The sequence below is a fragment of the Gorilla gorilla genome, chromosome 15 (assembly GCF_029281585.2).
Source record: "Gorilla gorilla gorilla isolate KB3781 chromosome 15, NHGRI_mGorGor1-v2.1_pri, whole genome shotgun sequence".
Lineage (NCBI taxonomy): Eukaryota > Metazoa > Chordata > Mammalia > Primates > Hominidae > Gorilla > Gorilla gorilla.
In genome coordinates, this window is record NC_073239.2 from 124,364,146 (window position 1) to 124,375,077 (window position 10,932).

The following is a 10,932-nucleotide window of genomic DNA, read 5'->3' on the forward strand; positions in this document are numbered from 1 at the left end:
AGGGCCAGGGCCCAGGGTTAGGGTTGTTTTACGGTCAGGGCCAGGGCTCAGGGTTAGGGTTGTTTTAGGGTCATGTCCAGGGCCCACGGTTAGGGTTGTTTTAGGGTCAGGTCCAGGGCCCAGTATTAGGGTTGTTTTAGGGTCATGTCCAGGGCCCACGGTTAGGGTTGTTTTAGGGTCAGGGCCAGGGTCCCGGGTAAGGGTTGTTTCAGTGTCAGGGCCAGGTCCCAGGGTTAGGGTTGTTTTAGGGTCAGGGCCAGGTCCCAGGGTTAGGCTTGTTTTAGGGTCAGGGCCAGGGCCCAGGGTTAGGCTTGTTTTAGGGTCAGGGAAAGGGCCCAGGTTTAGGGTTGTTTTAGGTTCACGGCCAGGGACCAGGGTTAGGCTTGTTTTAGGGTCAGGGCCAGGGCCCAGGGTTAGGCTTGTTTTAGGGTCAGGGCCGCCAGGGCCCAGGGTTAGGCTTGTTTTAGGGTCAGGGCAAGGGCCCAGGGATAGGGTTGTTTTAGGGTCAGGGCCAGGGCCCAGGGTTAGGCTTGTTTTAGGGTCAGGGCCAGGGCCCAGGGTTAGGCTTGTTTTAGGGTCAGGGCCAGGGCCCAGGGATAGGGTTGTTTTAGGGTCAGGGCCAGGGCCCAGGGTTAGGCTTGTTTTAGGGTCAGGGCCAGGGCCCAGGTTTAGGGTTGTTTTAGGGTCAGGACCTGGGCCCAGGGTTAGGCTTGTTTTAGTACCAGGGCCCAGGGTTAGGGTTGTTTTAGGGTCAGGGCCAGGGCCCAGGGTTAGGGTCGTTTTAGGTCAGGGCCAGGGCTCAGGGTTAGGGTTGTTTTAGGGTCATGTCCAGGGCCCACGGTTAGTGTTGTTTTAGGGTCATGTCCAGGGCCCACGGTTAGGGTTGTTTTAGGGTCAGGTCCAGGGCCCAGGATTAGGGTTGTTTTAGGGTCAGGTCCTGGGCCTAGGGTTAGGGTTGTTTTAGTGCCAGGGCCCAGGGTTAGGGTTGTTTTAGGGTCAGGGCCAGGGCCCAGGTTTAGGGTTGTTTTACAGTCAGGGCCAGGGCCCAGGGTTATGGTTATTTTAGGGTCAGTGCCCAGGGTTAAGGTTGTTTTAGGGTCAGGGCCCAGGGTTAGGGTTGTTTTAGGGTGAGTGCTCATGGTTGGGTTTATTTTAGGGTCAGGGTCAGGGCCTAGGGTTAGGTTTGTTTTAGGGTCTGGGCCAGGGCCCAGGGTTAGGGTTGTTTTAGGGTCAGGGCCAGGGTCCCGGGTAAGGGTTGTTTCAGTGTCAGGGCCAGGTCCCAGGGTTAGGGTTGTTTTAGGGTCAGGGCCAGGTCCCAGGGTTAGGCTTGTTTTAGGGTCAGGGCCAGGGCCCAGGGTTAGGCTTGTTTTAGGGTCAGGGAAAGGGCCCAGGTTTAGGGTTGTTTTAGGTTCAGGGCCAGGGCCCAGAGTTATGGTTTTTTAGGGTCAGGGCCAGGGCCCAGGGTTAGGATTGTTTTAGGGTCAGGACCTGGGCCCAGGGTTAGGCTTGTTGTAGGTTCAGGGCCAGGGCCCAGGGTTAGGCTTGTTTTAGGGTCAGGGCCAGGGCCCAGGGTTAGGCTCGTTTTAGGGTCAGGGCCAGGGCCCAGGGTTAGGCTTGCTTTAGGGTCAGGGCCAGGGCCCAGGGTTAGGCTTGCTTTAGGGTCAGGGCCAGGGCCCAGGGTTAGGGTTGTTTTAGGGTCAGGGCCAGGGCGCAGCGTTAGGGTTGTTTTAGGTTCAGAGCCAGGGCCCAGGGTTAGGGTTGTTTTAGGGTCAGGACCTGGGCCCAGGGTTAGGCTTCTTTTAGTGCCAGGGCCCAGGGTTCGGGTTGTTTTAGGGTCAGGGCCAGGGCCTAGGGTTAGGGTTGTTTTAGGGTCAGGGCCAGGGCCCAGTGTTAGGGTTGTTTTAGGGTCAGGTCCTGGGCCCACGGGTAGGCTTGTTTTAGGGTGAGGGCCAGGGCCCAGGATTAGGCTTATTATAGGGTCAAGGACAGGGCCCAGGGTTAGGGTTGTTTTAGGGTCAGGGCCAGGGCCCAGGGTTAGGCTTGTTTTAGGGTCAGGGACAGGGCCCAGGGTTACGGTTGTTTTAGGGTCAGGGCCACGGCCCAGGGTTACGGTTGGTTTAGGGTCAGGGCCAGGGCCCAGTGTTAGGGTTGTTTTAGGGTCAGGGCCAGGGCCCAGGGTTAGGGTTGTTTTAGGGTTGTTTTAGGGTCAGGACCTGGGCCAAGGGTTAGGCTTGTTTTAGTGTCAGGGCCCAAGGTTAGGGTTGTTTTAGGGTCAGGGCCACGGCTCAGGGTCAGGGTTGTTTTAGGTCAGGGCCAGGGCCCAGCATTAGGGTTGTTTTAGGGTCAGGGCCAGAGCCCAGGTTTAGGGGTGTTTTAGGGTTTCGGCCAGGTCCCAGTGTTAGGGTTGTTTTAGGGTCTGGGCCCAGGGTTAGGGTTGTTTTAGGGTGAGTGCCCATGGTTGGGTTTATTTTAGGGTCAGGGCCAGGCCCAGGGTTAGGTTTGTTTTAGGGTCAGGGCCAGGGCCCAGGTTTAGGCTTGTTTTAGGGTCAGGGCCAGGGCCCAGGGTTAGGGTTGTTTTAGGATCATGGCCAGGGCCCAGGTTTAGGGTTGTTTTAGGGTCAGGGCCAAGGCCAAGGGTTAGGCTTGTATTAGGGTCAGGTCCAGGGCCCACGGATAGGCTTGTTTTAGGGTCAGGGCCAGGGCCCAGGGTTAGGCTCGTTTTAGGGTCAGGGCCAGGGCCCAGGGTTAGGCTTGCTTTAGGGTCAGGGCCAGGGCCCAGGGTTAGGCTTGCTTTAGGGTCAGGGCCAGGGCCCAGGGTTAGGGTTGTTTTAGGGTCAGGGCCAGGGCGCAGCGTTAGGGTTGTTTTAGGTTCAGAGCCAGGGCCCAGGGTTAGGGTTGTTTTAGGGTCAGGACCTGGGCCCAGGGTTAGGCTTCTTTTAGTGCCAGGGCCTAGGGTTCGGGTTGTTTTAGGGTCAGGGCCAGGGCCCAGGGTCAGGGTTGTTTTAGGTCAGGGCCAGGGCCCAGATTTAGGTGTGTTTTAGCGTCAGGGCCGGGGCCCAGCGTTAGGGTTGTTTTAGGGTCAGGGCCAGGGCCCAGGGTTAGGCTTGTTTTAGGTTCAGGGCCAGGTCCCAGGGTTAGGCTTGTTTTAGGGTCAGGGCCAGGGCCCAGGGTTAGGCTTGTTTTAGGGTCAGCGAAAGGGCCCAGGTTTAGGGTTGTTTTAGGTTCACGGCCAGGGACCAGGGTTAGGCTTGTTTTAGGGTCAGGGCCAGGGCCCAGGGTTAGGCTTGTTTTAGGGTCAGGGACAGGGCCCAGGGTTAGGCTTGTTTTAGGGTCAGGGCAAGGGCCCAGGGATGGGGTTGTTTTAGGGTCAGGGCCAGGGCCCAGGGTTAGGCTTGTTTTAGGGTCAGGGCCAGGGCCCAGGGTTTGGCTTGTTTTAGGGTCAGGGCCAGGGCCCAGGGATAGGGTTGTTTTAGGGTCAGGGCCAGGGCCCAGGGTTAGGCTTGTTTTAGGGTCAGGGCCAGGGCCCAGGTTTAGGGTTGTTTTAGGGTCAGGACCTGGGCCCAGGGTTAGGCTTGTTTTAGTACCAGGGCCCAGGGTTAGGGTTGTTTTAGGGTCAGGGCCAGGGCCCAGGGTTAGGGTTGTTTTAGGTCAGGGCCAGGGCTCAGGGTTAGGCTTGTTTTAGGGTCAGGGTCAGGGCCCAGGGTTAGGGTTGTTTTCGGGTCAGGGCCAGGTTCCTGGGTAAGGGTTGTTTCAGTGTCAGGGCCAGGTCCCAGGGTTAGGGTTGTTTTAGAGTCAGGGCCAGGGCCCAGGGTTATGGTTATTTTAGGTTCAGTGCCCAGGGTTAAGGTTGTTTTAGGGTCAGGGCCCAGGGTTAGGGTTGTTTTAGGGTGAGTGCTCATGGTTGGGTTTATTTTAGGGTCAGGGTCAGGGCCTAGGGTTAGGTTTGTTTTAGGGTCAGGGCCAGGGCCCAGGGTTAGGGTTGTTTTAGGGTCACGGCCAGGGCCCAGGATTAGGTTTGTTTTAGGGTCAGGGCCAGGGCCCAGGGTTAGGGTTGTTTTAGGGTCAGGGCCAGGGCCCAGGATTAGGTTTGTTTTAGGGTCAGGGCCAGGGCCCAGGGTTAGGTTTGTTTTAGGGTCAGGGCCTGGGCCCAGGGTTAGGGTTGTTTTAGGTTCAGGGCCAGGGCCCAGAGTTATGGTTTTTTAGGGTCAGGGCCAGGGCCCAGGGTTAGGATTGTTTTAGGGTCAGGACCTGGGCCCAGGGTTAGGCTTGTTGTAGGTTCAGGGCCAGGGCCCAGGGTTAGGCTTGTTTTAGGGTCAGAGCCAGGGCCCAGGGTTAGGGTTGTTTTATGATCAGGGTTAGGGCCAGGGCCCAGGGTTAGGGTTGTTTTAGGGTCAGGGCGAGGTCCGAGGGTTAGGCTTGTTTTAGGGTCAGGGCCAGGGCCCAGGGTTAGGGTTGTTTTAGGGTCAGGGCCAGGGCCCAGGTTTAGGCTTGTTTTAGGGTCAGGGCCAGGGCCCAGGGTTAGGCTTGTTTTACGGTCAGGGCCAGGGCCCAGGGTTAGGCTTGTTTTAGTGCCAGGGCCCCGGGTTAGGGTTTTTTTAGGTTTGGGGCCCAGGGTTAGGCTTGTTTTAGGATCAGGGCCAGGGCCCAGGGTTAGGCTTGTTTTAGGGTCAGGGACAGGGCCCAGGGTCAGGGTTGTTTTAGGTCAGGGCCAGGGCCCTGGGTTAGTCTTGTTTTAGGGTCAGGGACAGGGCCCACGGTTAGGGTTGTTTTAGGGTCAGGACCAGGGCCCAGGGTTAGGGTTGTTTTAGGGTCAGGTCCTGGGCCTCGGGTTAGGGTTGTTTTAGTGCCAGGGCCCAGGGTTAGGGTTGTTTTAGGGTCAGGGCCAGGGCCCAGGTTTAGGGTTGTTTTAGGTCATGGCCAGGGCCCAGGGATAGGGTTGTTTTAGGGTCAGGGTCAGGGTCCAGTTTTAGGGTTGTTTTAGGGTCAGGGCCAGGGCCCAGGGTTAGGGTTGTTTTACGGTCAGGGCCAGGGCTCAGGGTTAGGGTTGTTTTAGGGTCATGTCCAGGGCCCACGGTTAGGGTTGTTTTAGGGTCAGGTCCAGGGCCCAGGATTAGGGTTGTTTTAGGGTCATGTCCAGGGCCCACGGTTAGGGTTGTTTTAGGGTCAGGGCCAGGGTCCCGGGTAAGGGTTGTTTCAGTGTCAGGGCCAGGTCCCATGGTTAGGGTTGTTTTAGGGTCAGGGCCAGGTCCCAGGGTTAGGCTTGTTTTAGGGTCAGGGCCAGGGCCCAGGGTTAGGCTTGTTTTAGGGTCAGGGAAAGGGCCCAGGTTTAGGGTTGTTTTAGGTTCACGGCCAGGGACCAGGGTTAGGCTTGTTTTAGGGTCAGGGCCAGGGCCCAGGGTTAGGGTTGTTTTAGGGTCAGGGCCAGGGCCCAGGGTTAGGCTTGTTTTAGGGTCAGGGCAAGGGCCCAGGGATAGGGTTGTTTTAGGGTCAGGGCCAGGGCCCAGGGTTAGGCTTGTTTTAGGGTCAGGGCCAGGGCCCAGGGTTAGGCTTGTTTTAGGGTCAGGGCCAGGGCCCAGGGATAGGGTTGTTTTAGGGTCAGGGCCAGGGCCCAGGGTTAGGCTTGTTTTAGGGTCAGGGCCAGGGCCCAGGTTTAGGGTTGTTTTAGGGTCAGGACCTGGGCCCAGGGTTAGGCTTGTTTTAGTACCAGGGCCCAGGGTTAGGGTTGTTTTAGGGTCAGGGCCAGGGCCCAGGGTTAGGGTTGTTTTAGGTCAGGGCCAGGGCTCAGGGTTAGGGTTGTTTTAGGGTCATGTCCAGGGCCCACGGTTAGTGTTGTTTTAGGGTCATGTCCAGGGCCCACGGTTAGGGTTGTTTTAGGGTCAGGTCCAGGGCCCAGGATTAGGGTTGTTTTAGGGTCAGGGTCAGGGCCCAGGGTTAGGGTTGTTTTCGGGTCAGGGCCAGGTTCCTGGGTAAGGGTTGTTTCAGTGTCAGGGCCAGGTCCCAGGGTTAGGGTTGTTTTAGAGTCAGGGCCAGGGCCCAGGGTTATGGTTATTTTAGGGTCAGTGCCCAGGGTTAAGGTTGTTTTAGGGTCAGGGCCCAGGGTTAGGGTTGTTTTAGGGTGAGTGCTCATGGTTGGGTTTATTTTAGGGTGAGGGTCAGGGCCTAGGGTTAGGTTTGTTTTAGGGTCAGGGCCAGGGCCCAGGGTTAGGGTTGTTTTAGGGTCACGGCCAGGGCCCAGGGTTAGGCTTGTTTTAGGGTCAGGGCCAGGTCCCAGGGTTAGGGTTGTTTTAGGGTCAGGGCCAGGGCCCAGGATTAGGTTTGTTTTAGGGCCAGGGCCAGGGCCCAGGGTTAGGTTTGTTTTAGGGTCAGGGCCTGGGCCCAGGGTTAGGGTTGTTTTAGGTTCAGGGCCAGGGCCCAGAGTTATGGTTTTTTAGGGTCAGGGCCAGGGCCCAGGGTTAGGATTGTTTTAGGGTCAGGACCTGGGCCCAGGGTTAGGCTTGTTGTAGGTTCAGGGCCAGGGCCCAGGGTTAGGCTTGTTTTAGGGTCAGAGCCAGGGCCCAGGGTTAGGGTTGTTTTATGATCAGGGTTAGGGCCAGGGCCCAGGGTTAGGGTTGTTTTAGGGTCAGGGCGAGATCCCAGGGTTAGGCTTGTTTTAGGGTCAGGGCCAGGGCCCAGGGTTAGGGTTGTTTTAGGGTCAGGGCCAGGGCCCAGGTTTAGGCTTGTTTTAGGGTCAGGGCCAGGGCCCAGGGTTAGGCTTGTTTTACGGTCAGGGCCAGGGCCCAGGGTTAGGCTTGTTTTAGTGCCAGGGCCCCGGGTTAGGGTTTTTTTAGGTTTGGGGCCCAGGGTTAGGCTTGTTTTAGGATCAGGGCCAGGGCCCAGGGTTAGGCTTGTTTTAGGGTCAGGGACAGGGCCCAGGGTCAGGGTTGTTTTAGGTCAGGGCCAGGGCCCTGGGTTAGTCTTGTTTTAGGGTCAGGGACAGGGCCCACGGTTAGGGTTGTTTTAGGGTCAGGACCAGGGCCCCGGGTTAGGGTTGTTTTAGGGTCAGCTCCTGGGCCTAGGGTTAGGGTTGTTTTAGTGCCAGGGCCCAGGGTTAGGGTTGTTTTAGGGTCAGGGCCAGGGCCCAGGTTTAGGGTTGTTTTAGGTCATGGCCAGGGCCCAGGGATAGGGTTGTTTTAGGGTCAGGGTCAGGGTCCAGTTTTAGGGTTGTTTTAGGGTCAGGGCCAGGGCCCAGGGTTAGGGTTGTTTTACGGTCAGGGCCAGGGCTCAGGGTTAGGGTTGTTTTAGGGTCATGTCCAGGGCCCACGGTTAGGGTTGTTTTAGGGTCAGGTCCAGGGCCCAGTATTAGGGTTGTTTTAGGGTCATGTCCAGGGCCCACGGTTAGGGTTGTTTTAGGGTCAGGGCCAGGGTCCCGGGTAAGGGTTGTTTCAGTGTCAGGGCCAGGTCCCAGGGTTAGGGTTGTTTTAGGGTCAGGGCCAGGTCCCAGGGTTAGGCTTGTTTTAGGGTCAGGGCCAGGGCCCAGGGTTAGGCTTGTTTTAGGGTCAGGGAAAGGGCCCAGGTTTAGGGTTGTTTTAGGTCATGGCCAGGGCCCAGGGATAGGGTTGTTTTAGGGTCAGGGTCAGGGTCCAGTTTTAGGGTTGTTTTAGGGTCAGGGCCAGGGCCCAGGGTTAGGGTTGTTTTACGGTCAGGGCCAGGGCTCAGGGTTAGGGTTGTTTTAGGGTCATGTCCAGGGCCCACGGTTAGGGTTGTTTTAGGGTCAGGTCCAGGGCCCAGGATTAGGGTTGTTTTAGGGTCATGTCCAGGGCCCACGGTTAGGGTTGTTTTAGGGTCAGGGCCAGGGTCCCGGGTAAGGGTTGTTTCAGTGTCAGGGCCAGGTCCCATGGTTAGGGTTGTTTTAGGGTCAGGGCCAGGTCCCAGGGTTAGGCTTGTTTTAGGGTCAGGGCCAGGGCCCAGGGTTAGGCTTGTTTTAGGGTCAGGGAAAGGGCCCAGGTTTAGGGTTGTTTTAGGTTCACGGCCAGGGACCAGGGTTAGGCTTGTTTTAGGGTCAGGGCCAGGGCCCAGGGTTAGGGTTGTTTTAGGGTCAGGGCCAGGGCCCAGGGTTAGGCTTGTTTTAGGGTCAGGGCAAGGGCCCAGGGATAGGGTTGTTTTAGGGTCAGGGCCAGGGCCCAGGGTTAGGCTTGTTTTAGGGTCAGGGCCAGGGCCCAGGGTTAGGCTTGTTTTAGGGTCAGGGCCAGGGCCCAGGGATAGGGTTGTTTTAGGGTCAGGGCCAGGGCCCAGGGTTAGGCTTGTTTTAGGGTCAGGGCCAGGGCCCAGGTTTAGGGTTGTTTTAGGGTCAGGACCTGGGCCCAGGGTTAGGCTTGTTTTAGTACCAGGGCCCAGGGTTAGGGTTGTTTTAGGGTCAGGGCCAGGGCCCAGGGTTAGGGTTGTTTTAGGTCAGGGCCAGGGCTCAGGGTTAGGGTTGTTTTAGGGTCATGTCCAGGGCCCACGGTTAGTGTTGTTTTAGGGTCATGTCCAGGGCCCACGGTTAGGGTTGTTTTAGGGTCAGGTCCAGGGCCCAGGATTAGGGTTGTTTTAGGGTCAGGGTCAGGGCCCAGGGTTAGGGTTGTTTTCGGGTCAGGGCCAGGTTCCTGGGTAAGGGTTGTTTCAGTGTCAGGGCCAGGTCCCAGGGTTAGGGTTGTTTTAGAGTCAGGGCCAGGGCCCAGGGTTATGGTTATTTTAGGGTCAGTGCCCAGGGTTAAGGTTGTTTTAGGGTCAGGGCCCAGGGTTAGGGTTGTTTTAGGGTGAGTGCTCATGGTTGGGTTTATTTTAGGGTGAGGGTCAGGGCCTAGGGTTAGGTTTGTTTTAGGGTCAGGGCCAGGGCCCAGGGTTAGGGTTGTTTTAGGGTCACGGCCAGGGCCCAGGGTTAGGCTTGTTTTAGGGTCAGGGCCAGGTCCCAGGGTTAGGGTTGTTTTAGGGTCAGGGCCAGGGCCCAGGATTAGGTTTGTTTTAGGGCCAGGGCCAGGGCCCAGGGTTAGGTTTGTTTTAGGGTCAGGGCCTGGGCCCAGGGTTAGGGTTGTTTTAGGTTCAGGGCCAGGGCCCAGAGTTATGGTTTTTTAGGGTCAGGGCCAGGGCCCAGGGTTAGGATTGTTTTAGGGTCAGGACCTGGGCCCAGGGTTAGGCTTGTTGTAGGTTCAGGGCCAGGGCCCAGGGTTAGGCTTGTTTTAGGGTCAGAGCCAGGGCCCAGGGTTAGGGTTGTTTTATGATCAGGGTTAGGGCCAGGGCCCAGGGTTAGGGTTGTTTTAGGGTCAGGGCGAGATCCCAGGGTTAGGCTTGTTTTAGGGTCAGGGCCAGGGCCCAGGGTTAGGGTTGTTTTAGGGTCAGGGCCAGGGCCCAGGTTTAGGCTTGTTTTAGGGTCAGGGCCAGGGCCCAGGGTTAGGCTTGTTTTACGGTCAGGGCCAGGGCCCAGGGTTAGGCTTGTTTTAGTGCCAGGGCCCCGGGTTAGGGTTTTTTTAGGTTTGGGGCCCAGGGTTAGGCTTGTTTTAGGATCAGGGCCAGGGCCCAGGGTTAGGCTTGTTTTAGGGTCAGGGACAGGGCCCAGGGTCAGGGTTGTTTTAGGTCAGGGCCAGGGCCCTGGGTTAGTCTTGTTTTAGGGTCAGGGACAGGGCCCACGGTTAGGGTTGTTTTAGGGTCAGGACCAGGGCCCCGGGTTAGGGTTGTTTTAGGGTCAGCTCCTGGGCCTAGGGTTAGGGTTGTTTTAGTGCCAGGGCCCAGGGTTAGGGTTGTTTTAGGGTCAGGGCCAGGGCCCAGGTTTAGGGTTGTTTTAGGTCATGGCCAGGGCCCAGGGATAGGGTTGTTTTAGGGTCAGGGTCAGGGTCCAGTTTTAGGGTTGTTTTAGGGTCAGGGCCAGGGCCCAGGGTTAGGGTTGTTTTACGGTCAGGGCCAGGGCTCAGGGTTAGGGTTGTTTTAGGGTCATGTCCAGGGCCCACGGTTAGGGTTGTTTTAGGGTCAGGTCCAGGGCCCAGTATTAGGGTTGTTTTAGGGTCATGTCCAGGGCCCACGGTTAGGGTTGTTTTAGGGTCAGGGCCAGGGTCCCGGGTAAGGGTTGTTTCAGTGTCAGGGCCAGGTCCCAGGGTTAGGGTTGTTTTAGGGTCAGGGCCAGGTCCCAGGGTTAGGCTTGTTTTAGGGTCAGGGCCAGGGCCCAGGGTTAGGCTTGTTTTAGGGTCAGGGAAAGGGCCCAGGTTTAGGGTTGTTTTAGGTTCACGGCCAGGGACCAGGGTTAGGCTTGTTTTAGGGTCAGGGCCAGGGCCCAGGGTTAGGCTTGTTTTAGGGTCAGGGCCGCCAGGGCCCAGGGTTAGGCTTGTTTTAGGGTCAGGGCAAGGGCCCAGGGATAGGGTTGTTTTAGGGTCAGGGCCAGGGCCCAGGGTTAGGCTTGTTTTAGGGTCAGGGCCAGGGCCCAGGGTTAGGCTTGTTTTAGGGTCAGGGCCAGGGCCCAGGGATAGGGTTGTTTTAGGGTCAGGGCCAGGGCCCAGGGTTAGGCTTGTTTTACGGTCAGGGCCAGGGCCCAGGGTTAGGCTTGTTTTAGTGCCAGGGCCCCGGGTTAGGGTTTTTTTAGGTTTGGGGCCCAGGGTTAGGCTTGTTTTAGGATCAGGGCCAGGGCCCAGGGTTAGGCTTGTTTTAGGGTCAGGGACAGGGCCCAGGGTCAGGGTTGTTTTAGGTCAGGGCCAGGGCCCTGGGTTAGTCTTGTTTTAGGGTCAGGGACAGGGCCCACGGTTAGGGTTGTTTTAGGGTCAGGACCAGGGCCCAGGGTTAGGGTTGTTTTAGGGTCAGGTCCTGGGCCTCGGGTTAGGGTTGTTTTAGTGCCAGGGCCCAGGGTTAGGGTTGTTTTAGGGTCAGGGCCAGGGCCCAGGTTTAGGGTTGTTTTAGGTCATGGCCAGGGCCCAGGGATAGGGTTGTTTTAGG